We start from the raw sequence: 12,356 nt of genomic DNA, 5'->3' as shown, positions 1-12,356 counted from the left end.
ACAAAGTCTCAGATTTCAAATATTGTTCAATTAATTAGAAAATCCAAGAAATAAATACAGTTTTGGTGCTCTGTAATGGTTCTTAATAGATCGCTGTTGTGTTTACTGTGGATAATCAAACCCAAACGCATAGCAAAACATTCGTGATAGTTTCGTTTTTGTTTTGGATCCCGTGCTCTGTCTGCAGACACACTGGAGCGCACACGCCACCAACTGGACAAGGGTGGGAATTACAGTTAAATTACACTAGAACTTGGACAGACATGGAGGTACAGATTTTTTTGTTCATTTGTTTTAATATTCGACAAGGCAAAGTTCTTTATTTTTCTGTATCAGAATACAAAAATGTTCATAATTATTTTAGTAAAACAGACTACTGTGGGGGAAAACAATCTGAATATTGATCTTATGTAACTCTTTTAACAGAAGCAACAATAAAAACAAAAACAGCAGCAGCAACAATAATAATAATGATAATAAAAATAAAAATAAGAGCAAACATTTTGGTCATAACATGGTCGTGGCCCTTGGCTTGGTATTGTTGGCGGAATTTGGCCCTCGGTGAAAACTAATTGAGGAACCCTGATGTACATATTTTGAAATTTGATGGGAGCCAGTCTGATAAAAACAAGGTATATTGAAGAGGTTATTCATACTTTCGTCTATATATTTTTTTTTAAATTCCTTATATTCACTTAATATGGTTGGAGAAAGATGCATATACTGTATATAAAAATACCAATACATTTTTTAAGTAAAAGTGTGGTAACGTTAACCATGATTTAATTGATTGATTATGAATTATCATTTGTATAATCAGTTTTTTTCTGCAAATAACATGGTTAAACTATGGTTAGTTTACCGCAAACAGTATTTTCTTGTTACTATGAGTACAAAAACCCTGGGGTCTTGTGGTGTTGTAAACCATGATGATTAATTTTCGTAAATAGAAGTTATTGACAGTTACTGCACGTTTCTATTTGTTTTCGAAATCGTTTAAATGTAAGATTTTAAAACATAAAACTAACCTGTATGACTGTTTTGTCCTTCCTTATCCATCGCAGGTATGCTTTCCTCCATTGTCCATCAGAGCTGATCCGAGGTTTTGAAATGCCCGCGCAAAAAACTATTAACATTACTGCGCATGATCGGTGACCTCTCTTAATTTTTTTTTTTTTTTTGAAAGGGGCGTTTTCCCAACGCACCAGGAACGCCCATTTTACGTCGTGGTAATGAAACCCCTGGAATTTAGTGAATGCCTTCAAACACTGCCTGTTTCTATAGGAACCGGAGCTTCTAACGGCCGCTGCAGTGACGTGATGAGTTTCCTAATTAACGACTGGCTCATTCATTTAGAAGGCGGGACTAATTCGTCTTTACGGACACGCGTGATGAGCATGAAACAAGTCTTTAGCTGGTCGCCATTTTGTGAGGGTCATTTATTCGCGGTTCAATGACTTCAATCAGTTATGGGGTGATTCTTGAATGATGTCTGTGTCTGTGCAACATAGAGTGCGTTTACATGGACCCTCTTAATGCGATTATAATGAGATTTTGGCAATATTGCGATTAAACTTTTCCCCATGTAAACGCAATACTTCGATTATAATAATGCGATTAAGCTCATAATCGCAGCAAGCATAATCGTATTAACATAGGTGGCGCACGCCGATTTTAATCGAAGTATACCGGCATGTAAACACCTTAATCGCAGTATTGCCGCTTTGACCAGAGTGCGCACGCGCTCCTGACTTACACGAATGACGAGCCACGCACTTGCAGACAGGGACTGCTCTACAAAGGGGCTAGGGGGCTATAGCCCCGTTAGAATTTTGAATATCTCGGTTTAGCCCCCCAACCAGCTGAGATAGAGGAGTACTGCTGTCTCGTGCTGTTTGTCACAATATCCTTACACACGCGTCATGTGAGCGCAGTTTCGTGCATTAGGCTACATTTAATCCATTACATCATCACTAAGATTGACGTTCATTTAATTTTTTATATAAGTGTAAAGTATACACAGTTGAATTACGCATTCATATGAATTGTGTTAATGTTGAGCGCACAACCCAGTCTCACGGAGCGCATGGTGCTGTCCAGCTTTGAAGTCTTTCCTTTGCATGTAACAGTTTTTTTCGTTGCTTTGTGTATAGAGCCCTGAATAGGCCTAAAATCTAGCCCAGCTCTTGGCATAATTCTTGGTAAGAGACTGGCCAGACTCCGACCCAAGATCGTCTTTTTGGCCACTTCTCCCAAAACAGCTTATACTACCATTTTTTTAGCTATTAAAATAGTTCAGTTTTGTATATAGGCCAAATGACAATGTAATTATATTTCGTTTCAGGTTTTTTTTTTTAGTTAATTTAGAAAAAAATTTAAAGCATTTTTTTCGTTAAATATAGGCTAAGTTTTTTTTTTTTTAAAGAAGCGACCAGCAGCGGATGGTAAGTTCATATGCTTGATCAATTTAGCTTTCTTAAATCATCACGACTTGCCTAAAATAAAATCAATAGATATTAAAGAGTTCAAGCATATCAAAATGTTAGTTTTAAACGTTTAACCTGTATGTGCGCTGTTAGACATATATTCTATCGTCTGTGCGGAGAGTGGAGGCTAACGCGCGCTTTACTGGACATGAAGGAGCAAGCGTGATCACTTGCATTGCAAACATCTTAAAATACGCTGACTTTTTTTGCACGTAAAGGTAAGAGTAATAGCTGTTATTCGTAACTGTAAAGGATTTATGTATATTTGCGTGCCCTCACAAACAATACCAACAAATTGATAAATAAAAAAAATGGAATGGGCTCTCTTCTTCAGGAACGGGTATCTTTAGGCAATCGTGAGGCAAATGCGTTAGCCTTTCATGTGCTCTTGATTGCGGATTTGTGGAACTCCTAAAAAAAAAAAAAATGCGCTGAAGGCGCGCTCACTGCTGCCCGTCGGGCTCGGGCTGGAATGCAGGGCTTGTTTTAAGTTTGTGTCTATTTTTTTCGTTCGTGTCAGTTTTAAATATAATTTAAAAGGCTGTTTTAAATAAAATTTTAATTATAGGCTACTTCTGTTAAATATGGTGTGTAGGCTACCAGAGCTGCTTTTCTTTAAAAAGAAAAAAGACACAATTTCTTCATTAAGTAACTTTTACGTCACGAATATCGATTATTTTCTTAGCACCCCCACATATTGGACTAGCCCCCGTTAGCCCCGTTAGAGAAAATATTCTGGCGCCTGTCTGTAGATTAGAGACGACGACGGCGAAGAAGGCGACACACTTTTAGGGAGCTTAGGAAACTGGACTTTGCGCGATATGAACATAATGCAATTCATTGACGGACAATAGGAATAATAGGAATAATGGAAATTCCATGTAAACCGGAGTGAAGAACTTTGCTCTTGACATGTAAACATCATAATGCGATTAAGTCCTTACTCTGATTATTGGAAATAATCGCATTATTCTTGCCCATGTAAACGTAGTCATAGTCGATTTATTGTGTGTATTTAAATTGTGATGAAAGTCAGCATTTGATCGTCGTCATTCACGGACGCACAAAACAACTTTGAACACACACATCACAAGAAACGGTAAGTGCCAGTGATTTATTTTCGTATTTAATGTTAAGTGTTAGCTTTGTTTAATTACCATTATTTAAAATAGCATATTTAGTCACCATATAATGTATATCTGACCAATTTTTTTAGTATTATAGTATTACTATAGTATTGACAATAAATTGGTGTAATACTGAGGGATTGTTTTGAGGTAAAAAATATATTTTAATTAATTTTAAGACATTTTTAATCTTGCAAATTATAATTTTGTATGTTCCAATTGATTTCTAATGTTCCCGCCCAGTAGTGTCGTCCTAACATTAAACTGGTTGTGGACACTGCTTTCCTGAGAGGGTCCTTTGCGGGAGTTTGGTCGGTTACCGGTAAGTTCAGTTCATTTTGAAAATATATGCATGCCTTAATACAATTAGGAGCAGGACTTGCATGATGCTAAAAATAGGCATAATTATTCAATCTAATAATTTTTAATAAAGGTCTTAGTGAACGACACAGGCCTTAAAACGTGCAACCAAAATGTTATCTCTTTTGTGGTTCAGTTATTCCATTTTAATTTCAAATACACTCAAAATTGTATTAAAAGGCTCATTAATAGTGTAATCATGTAAATTAAGTCAGGTTTGTCTTACCTAAACAGTTGTTGAAAACCAAAGTTTGTCAGTTATCTGTGCTTTAGGTTTCAGTGACAGCAGCATAATAATCCTGCTTCTGTCTAAATGTTACTTTCCTTGCAGTCACCAATTCTATTACTTGAAACTCATCTTTGATGATCAAAATTACATATGTAAACGTTTTTTCCATTTAAATGTATTTCTTTTGTGTGTCTAAATTTTGTTAATTGTTATGGTTATGTCAATCACTGTAATTTTATAGTAATTTTATATACTATACTATAAACTAATTTTATAGTTTATAGTAAATTTATAGCCTAGACAGTGAGAACACTTCCTTTATAATCACTAAAGCTGTCGCTCATCTGTTATTGTACAACAATCTTGTCTTATAACTGCTATACATTATAAAGTGGTGGCCAACATTACTAGAATAGTTGTAACCAGATGAAACCAAATGATGGTTTTAAATCAGTTATTTCTATCTGTGTCAGCTTGAAATATCAGTTTACATTTCCAAACATTCATTTTGCCATTAATTGTAAAAGTCCAATGAGATTTTTGTTTGCTCCACAGACACAGATCTGATCTTATCATCATCCAGTTTGTCTGGAATGACATGAAGAAACAGAACGAACGGAGACAGATTAAATCCAGAAGATCTGCGGCAAAGTCTTTAACCCCTTAGTGTTCCAACGTTCCACCGGAGGGACGTTTTGCATTGAGTTAAGTTTGACAGGAATGCTTCAAGAGACCTATCTGCAAAGCTACAGTACTGTTAAAAGTTTTAGACACTTGTGTGAAAATGTTGTAAAATGAGGATGCTGTCAAAAATAATGTCATAAATAGATCTTCTTTATCACTGAACTTCTATTAACTAAATTTAATCAACATTTGGTGTGACTATCCTTTGATTTTAAAGCAGCTTTTGCCCTAGGTGCACTTGTCTAGTTTTCCAGGTAGCTTTGCAGGTAGGATTCTTCAGAATCCAGTTCTGGATTTAGTCTGTCTCAGTTTGTTTTGTTTCTTTTTGTCAGTCAGACAGACCCAATGATGACGAGATCAGATCTTTGTGTGGAGCACTGACTTTTGTCAGACTCACTGGACTATTACAATTACTAATGTAAACCGATATTTCCAACGGACACACTACAGCAAAAAATAGAAATTACTGACTTATAAACCAAATTAAAATCAATTATCTGCTGAAAATACTTGCGTTCTAATAATTTGGCCACCACTGTATATACATTATATTATATTTTTGTAGGTTTATCACCTAAGCCTCCTTGGAGGCAAAACACCTGAGATGCCATCCGGATGGTGTTGGAACAGTGTCAGTACCGCATTAAAGGAAGGAACGGGGGAAGAGCTGGACATTGCGGCGTGATCATTCGTAAGTATTACATTTCTAACTGACATAATTGACACAAAGACATTACTCAGACCAAGCATCACCTCTTGTTTTAAGAAATATTTCGGTATTTCAACGAAGCCCGTATTTATAACAAATTATAATGTTATTCTTAAGGCAATATAATGAATGCATAATGCATTTTAAAAAACCTTATAATGTTATATCATCTCATGAGTATTCATAAGATTATAATTTTTACTTATTTGTGGTTATAGCTTTTAAGAGTATGATTACCTGCTCATAGTTATAACGTATTATAAGTCTCATATCTTGCCATGTTACTCATTTCACTTTACTTAAAGCATACAAAGACCACTTATAAGTAATTATAATAATATTTCCCAAAAAACCCTAAGATCAGGCATCAGATCAGATGAATGTGTAATATGACACATTTGTATTATCAGTTTGATTATTTTGATGGTACCTTTTAGACAGCTTTTGATAAGTAACTCTGCAACTCCATGTCCGCTAGCAGTAATCATTATTAGTAGTATACTAAATATATGCTAACACTGTATTTTAATGTTTCTCCAAAAGGTAAACTATTATATTATAAGTAACGTTGCAAGTACGTGAACCTTCTACCTATAGCCCAACCTTAGCCTAAGTCTACTAATACTCTAATTGTTAGTTGACATGCAGTTGGAAAGTTTCAGCTTATAGTTAATAAGACTAAGGGGACCATCAAAATAAAATGTAATATAATGTAAAAAATAAATGTAATATGATATAGTCCATTATAAATTAAGTAGGTTTAATATGATGTCCATTGTGTGTTATAAATAATCATAATCGTGAAAGTTATAACCTCAAATACTCAAATATTATAATGTATTACAATTGTTTTTGATTATTCATGAGATGATATAACATATTATAAGGTGTTTTTTTTTTATAACAATGCGTTATGCATTCATTATAAATGCCTTAGAAATACCCTTATAATGATTTATAAATAGGGGCTTCATAGAAAGGGGGTCATGAAATAGATATTTTTCTTTGAGGTCCACATAATTTTTCCCCAAATTTGTAAAGTTTTTACTAAACCACGACTTCATGAAGAAATGTCACTTTTAAAAGAAAATGCTTGTTACTTCCATGTTTCTTAAATTATGCCAAACGTCCTTTTTAGAGGCTTGCCAAAAGTGCCAGTTAAGGTGTTAGAAGAGTTCATTGCAGACACCTTGAAGTATGCTCCCCATCGGGAGTCAAGGGTGAGTCACACCCCAGAATCATGACACAAGTAATAATATAAATGGTTCTACACAAAATGTTTTGTTTAAATAACACATTATCATTAAGGTCTTATTAGGTATACTTGATACTTTCAGGCATTGTTTCATTTTAATGGACAATTGTACAATCTATGTCTGTACGTGTGAGCACCGACATTTTTATGTTTTACAAGAATACTGGAACATGAGTGAACTATAAAGCCTTGTCTACATAATAAATAATAGTTTAACAAACAAGTGTTACAACGCAAATATTAAAACATATGTATTTGTGCTCAATGAGAGATGTGTGTTTCACTTGTTTTAAGTAAATTCATTTTGGCTAGATAATTATTTGTCATTTATAATAAATGCTATTTATAATGTGTTTTCTACAATAAGGTTCATTAGTTAAACATTAGTTAATGTATTAACTAACATGAACTAACCATGAGCAATACATTTGTTACTGTATTTACTAATCTTCATTAACGTTAGTTAACGGAAATACAGTTTTTCATTGTTTGTTCATGTTAGTTCATACTGCATTAACTAATGTTAACACAATTTTAATAATGCATGAGTAAATGATGAAATTAACATTAACAAAGATTAATAAATGCTGAATAAGTGCAGTTCATTATTAGTTCATGTTAACTAATGTGGTTAACTAATGTTAACTAATGAACCTTATTGTAAGTGTTACCGTGTTTTCATTTGTAATTGTGTAAATAACTTTGTATTGTAGTTTTATAGCTACATATATTATCTGTTATTTGTCTTGTTTCAGAATACTGGTACAATTTAAAGGATTAGCTAACAATTTATAAATAACTTCCCCTTCCTTTTTTCCTCTTTTCTTTTTGACCCTGGAGATTAAAAAAAAAAAATATATATATATATATATATATATATATATATATATATATATATGATTATTTTTTTAAATCTAGATTAATCTAGATTAATTTTGGAATTAATCTAGATTAAAATGGCTAATTTGAATTCTGCTGAAGGCATTCAGAATATGTGTGCTAACCAAATAATGACTAAAAGTAAGTCTTTGAGAACGGGTTTCTTAAGCCAGGTGGCGCATTAGACCAGGGGCCCATCTCCTGTTTCCAAAATGCATCACAAACTGCTTGACAATTGCACAATTAACTATACAAACTTGTGTAACCAACTATTTTCACACTGCATGTAGCCTACTTCTGAGTAAAAGGCTGCGCGACGTGCGCGTTGCAGATTAATACACAGATGCGCAAGGGCATGGATATTAGTGGTGCAACGGATCACAAAACTCACGATTCGGATCACATCATGGATTTGGAGTCACGGATCGGATCATTTTTCGGATCAGCAAAAAACAAACAAAACAAAAAAGTTTGTTTTTTACTAATTACTGAATGCTTACTTTAAATAGGCTACTTCTAATCCACAGCAAACACTACTAGCTGAACTAATAAAGTCAGTAACAAAACAAGAACAATTACACAAATATCAAGTGTAAATGAATACAACATAAAGTTACTAATAAAATCAATAACCCTAGAATTCAGGTGCGGAATTAATTGTAAATAACTAGTGCTTCTCAATGCAGGTATTTATAGGATGCTGTCTCTTTAAGGCATAATGCATGTACCGACTACTGGCATGCATCTTTTTCTCAGCTGTTTCGGTTCACTGAAGACATAACCGACTGTGTTTACCAGAACACCAAAACGGGTATTAAGATATGACTTTGTATGTGTGTTTCCGTTCAAAAAGAAGTTAAAGAGGAATCAATCTGTGTGAATCGCGCCTCTCTCTCTCTCTCTCTCTCTCTCTCTCTCTCTCTCTCTCTCTCTCTGTGCGCGTGCTCTCTTCAGGTGTGTGCGTCGGCGTGCGTGTTCCCTTTTTAAATTGTTTGAATTGGTAAATTGGCAAGACAAAACATGTGCCAATTATAAACTTTTACTCTATGATGGTTAAATTTAACAGTTAATCCGCGAATCACATGCGTGCCGAACCAGTTTGGTCCGTACGGATCACGGATCATCATACACTCAATTCGGCTAGGTAGACATCCGCGCTAAACTATCAAGGTGAAGGTCATCACAGCTTACGTAGTTTAGACCCAGCGCCCAACCCAACTTTGAGAATAGATTAACAGCGATATTTTTTTTATCGCCCGATAAGAGTCTCACGTTAACGCAGCACGTTAACGCCGATAACGGCCCACCTCTAATATACATATATATATATATATATATTAGGGCCGGGACTCGATTAAAAAAATTAATCTAATTAATTAGAGGCTTTGTAATTAATTAATCGAAATTAATCGCATTTTAATCGCATATAAATATTTGACCTGAGAACAGTGAGAAGTAAGTTTTTTCATATGGATTTTTAGTATACCATTGAATAATGACTGAATACATAAGCTTAAACAAAAAAAAAATTATTTATTTTTGTTCAACCAAAGTCCAACAGACCAGTGCAATATTGCCATTAAGTGTAGCAATAGGCTCGATGTGCTACAGTGATATGCGAATTCCTTGTTCCATAGCTTGCACACAACCATGCTCTTTTTGACGCTTCCATCCATTCGTTTTTTGTAAAAAAAAAATTCCTATCCACAGGGCCAACCAAAGCGGTCCCATCATTTAATTTAATTTCCTACCGTATTAGAGAGAAATTAAGAGGCACGTTCTTTAACGAGTCTTTCATGCCGAGAACTCTGCTCTTGTGTTTGCTTAATTATGCATTTAAACGTTAATGACCAAACCTATCATTATAAATGTTGCTGCACATGGAATATAACGCGGATAACATTTAAAAAATATTTTTTATCAGGTTACACACTGATTATTTATCACTCAAACCCCTTTCTCTACCTGTCCGTTGGTCGCGCATATCCTCCATGTTTGTAGTTTTTTAACACTTTTTATGCGTGTTTGTAGTTCTAATCGAATCCTCGTTCACGGCGCAGTGTGTTGTGGGCAATATTAACCGTTAGACAGTGTGCATTGATCGTTAAGTAGTAGACCATCAGGGAATCTTTGGAATACTTTTTAAACATACTACGATTTGGGACATACAACACTATTTAGGACGGACGCAGCTTGTCTATGGTCTGAACCAGAGCCATACAGAGAGACGTATGAACGCTAATTGGTGCTCCAGTATAATCGGTCTGCCGAGTCTCATCCAGTGAGAAACGTTCCGCTGTGCAAAACTAAGTGCGATTAAAATGCGTGAAAAAATTAACGCGTTATTTTTGTGTAATTAATTCTAAATTAACGCGTTAAAGTCCCGGCCCTAATATATATATATATATATATATATATATATATATATATATATTAATCCATGTAGCATTTTTTTTTTTCATTTTCAAATGTTTTATCTCTGAATTTGCTACCCTGATTAAGGTCATGTGATAGTTTATCAGCCAATTACATGTTACAAGGCAACATTTGTTATTTGTTAACTTTATTGATAACTTCTAAAAGTTAATATTTTGAGTGTTTTTTCCTGTTTAAAATTGGTGTAAAATGGAAACTGCATTTGACTTAACTTCCCTATTATGACTATATTTCAGTCGTATGCATGTGTATACAAATCAAGATGAATAAATTGTTAGTTTAAGCTAGGGATGGGGAACGTTGATCCTGGAGGGCCACACTCCTGCAGAGTTTATCTCCAAACTTAGAGAGAGAAAAAACACACCTCACCTGACTGTAGCCCTAGTAATTCGGAAGACCTTGATTAGCTTTTTTAAGTGTGTTTGATTAGGATTGGAGCTAAACTCTGCAGGAGAGTGGCCCTCCAGCATTCCCCACCCCTGATTTAAGATGACTTAAATATAGTTTTTAAAAATTATGTGATGAAAATGTATTATTTGAATGCTTATTTTTTTTATATATATATAATTTCATGATGCTTCAGAAGATGTTTTTCTTAATGCTGCTGTTGTCTTTAAAAGTAGTGTATGCCAAGTCAAATGAGTATAAACTCAAATGAGTTTGGCATCTACAGCATTTACCTTTTTTTCTGAGTTTTCATTTTGGGGTGTACTCTTTTACAATGTTTTCTTGAACCATCCTATTGTATAACTTTTTTTGTAAACTGGCTTTGACTTTTGAATGATTTAATTTTTTAGAACTTGCAGCACAGATCCTAATAAATTGTTTTGCATAGCCACACTAATTACTAATTTGTAATAACACAGTTTGTAACATCAGCCAATCTGTTTACTTTACAGATGGAGTTTGAAGAGACAGGCCATGGACCACAGTTCCTGCAGTACTAGTTTTTTAAAACCCACACAAAATTCAGAAGTTCTTACTGATTAAATGTTAATATGATAGTTTACATTTACCTGTGATGTTGTCCTTGTCATGAATATTAAACTAAATGTAAAACTTTTTTACATGATCTGCAATTTTCACTAATCTGTTCAATCTGTTAATGAGTTTTTTTGAAAGTGTGCATCTTTAATAATTTAAATACCTGAAATGCATGCAATGTGCTTGTATTTGGAATGTTGTAATAATGATGTTGAAAGATGATGTTGCAACACTGCTAATCTTAAAATAACATTTTATTAAACTATACTTTGTAAAGTTCCAAATAATTGTTTTTAGAACTTTGTATTTTTAATAAAATGTAGGTGGAAGTAATGTAGGAATGTTATGCTAACAGCAAACTGGACATTTTAACGTTCCTGGAATGTTTCAAATAAATGTTCATAGAATGTTATATTTTTAATGAAATTTAGGTTGCAAGAACGTTGTAGGAATGTTATGCTAACCATAAAATAACGTTTTAGTAACATTAAGCAAACTGGACATTTTAACGTTCTTGGAATGTTCCAAATAAACGTTCATAGAATGTTATATTTTAATTACATTTAGGTTGCTAGAACGTTGTAGGAACGTTATGCTAACCATAAAATAAACGTTCATAGGATGTTATATGTTAATTACATTTAGGTTGCTAGAACGTTGTAGGAATGTTATGCTAACCATAAAATAACGTTCTAGTAACGTTAAGCAAACAGGACATTTTAACGTTCTTGGAATGTTCCAAATAAACGTTCATAGAATGTTATATTTTAATTACATTTAGGTTGCTAGAACGTTGTAGGAACGTTATGCTAACCATAAAATAACGTTCTGGTAACGTTAAGCAAACTGGACATTTTAACGTTCTTGGAATGTTCCAAATAAACGTTAATAGAACGTTACATTTTTAGTGAAATTTAGGTTGCTGGAACGTTGTAGGAACGTTATGCTAACCATAAAATAACGTTCTAGTAACGTTAAGCAAACTGGACATTTTAACGTTCTTGGAATGTTCCAAATAAACGTTAATAGAACGTTACTTTTTTAGTGAAATTTAGGTTGCTGGAACGTTGTAGGAACGTTATGCTAACCATAAAATAACGTTCTAGTAACGTTAAGCAAACTGGACATTTTAACGTTCTTGGAATGTTCAAAATAAACGTTAATAGAACGTTACATTTTTAGTGAAATTTAGGTTGCTGGAACATTG

At 33.9% G+C, this 12,356-nt stretch overlaps 1 pseudogene; it reads left to right on the top strand.

The window, feature by feature from the left end:
• Positions 1 to 263: 263 nt before the first annotated feature.
• LOC141325965 (uncharacterized) overlaps positions 264 to 12,356 on the top strand; it is a 32,669-nt pseudogene continuing 20,576 nt past the window's right edge.

Source organism: Garra rufa, chromosome 2 (genome assembly GCF_049309525.1).
Source record: "Garra rufa chromosome 2, GarRuf1.0, whole genome shotgun sequence".
In the NCBI taxonomy this organism is placed as follows: Eukaryota; Metazoa; Chordata; class Actinopteri; order Cypriniformes; family Cyprinidae; genus Garra; species Garra rufa.
The sequence above is the reverse complement of the archived record's forward strand: the minus strand, read 5'-3'. Positions and strand labels throughout refer to the sequence as shown.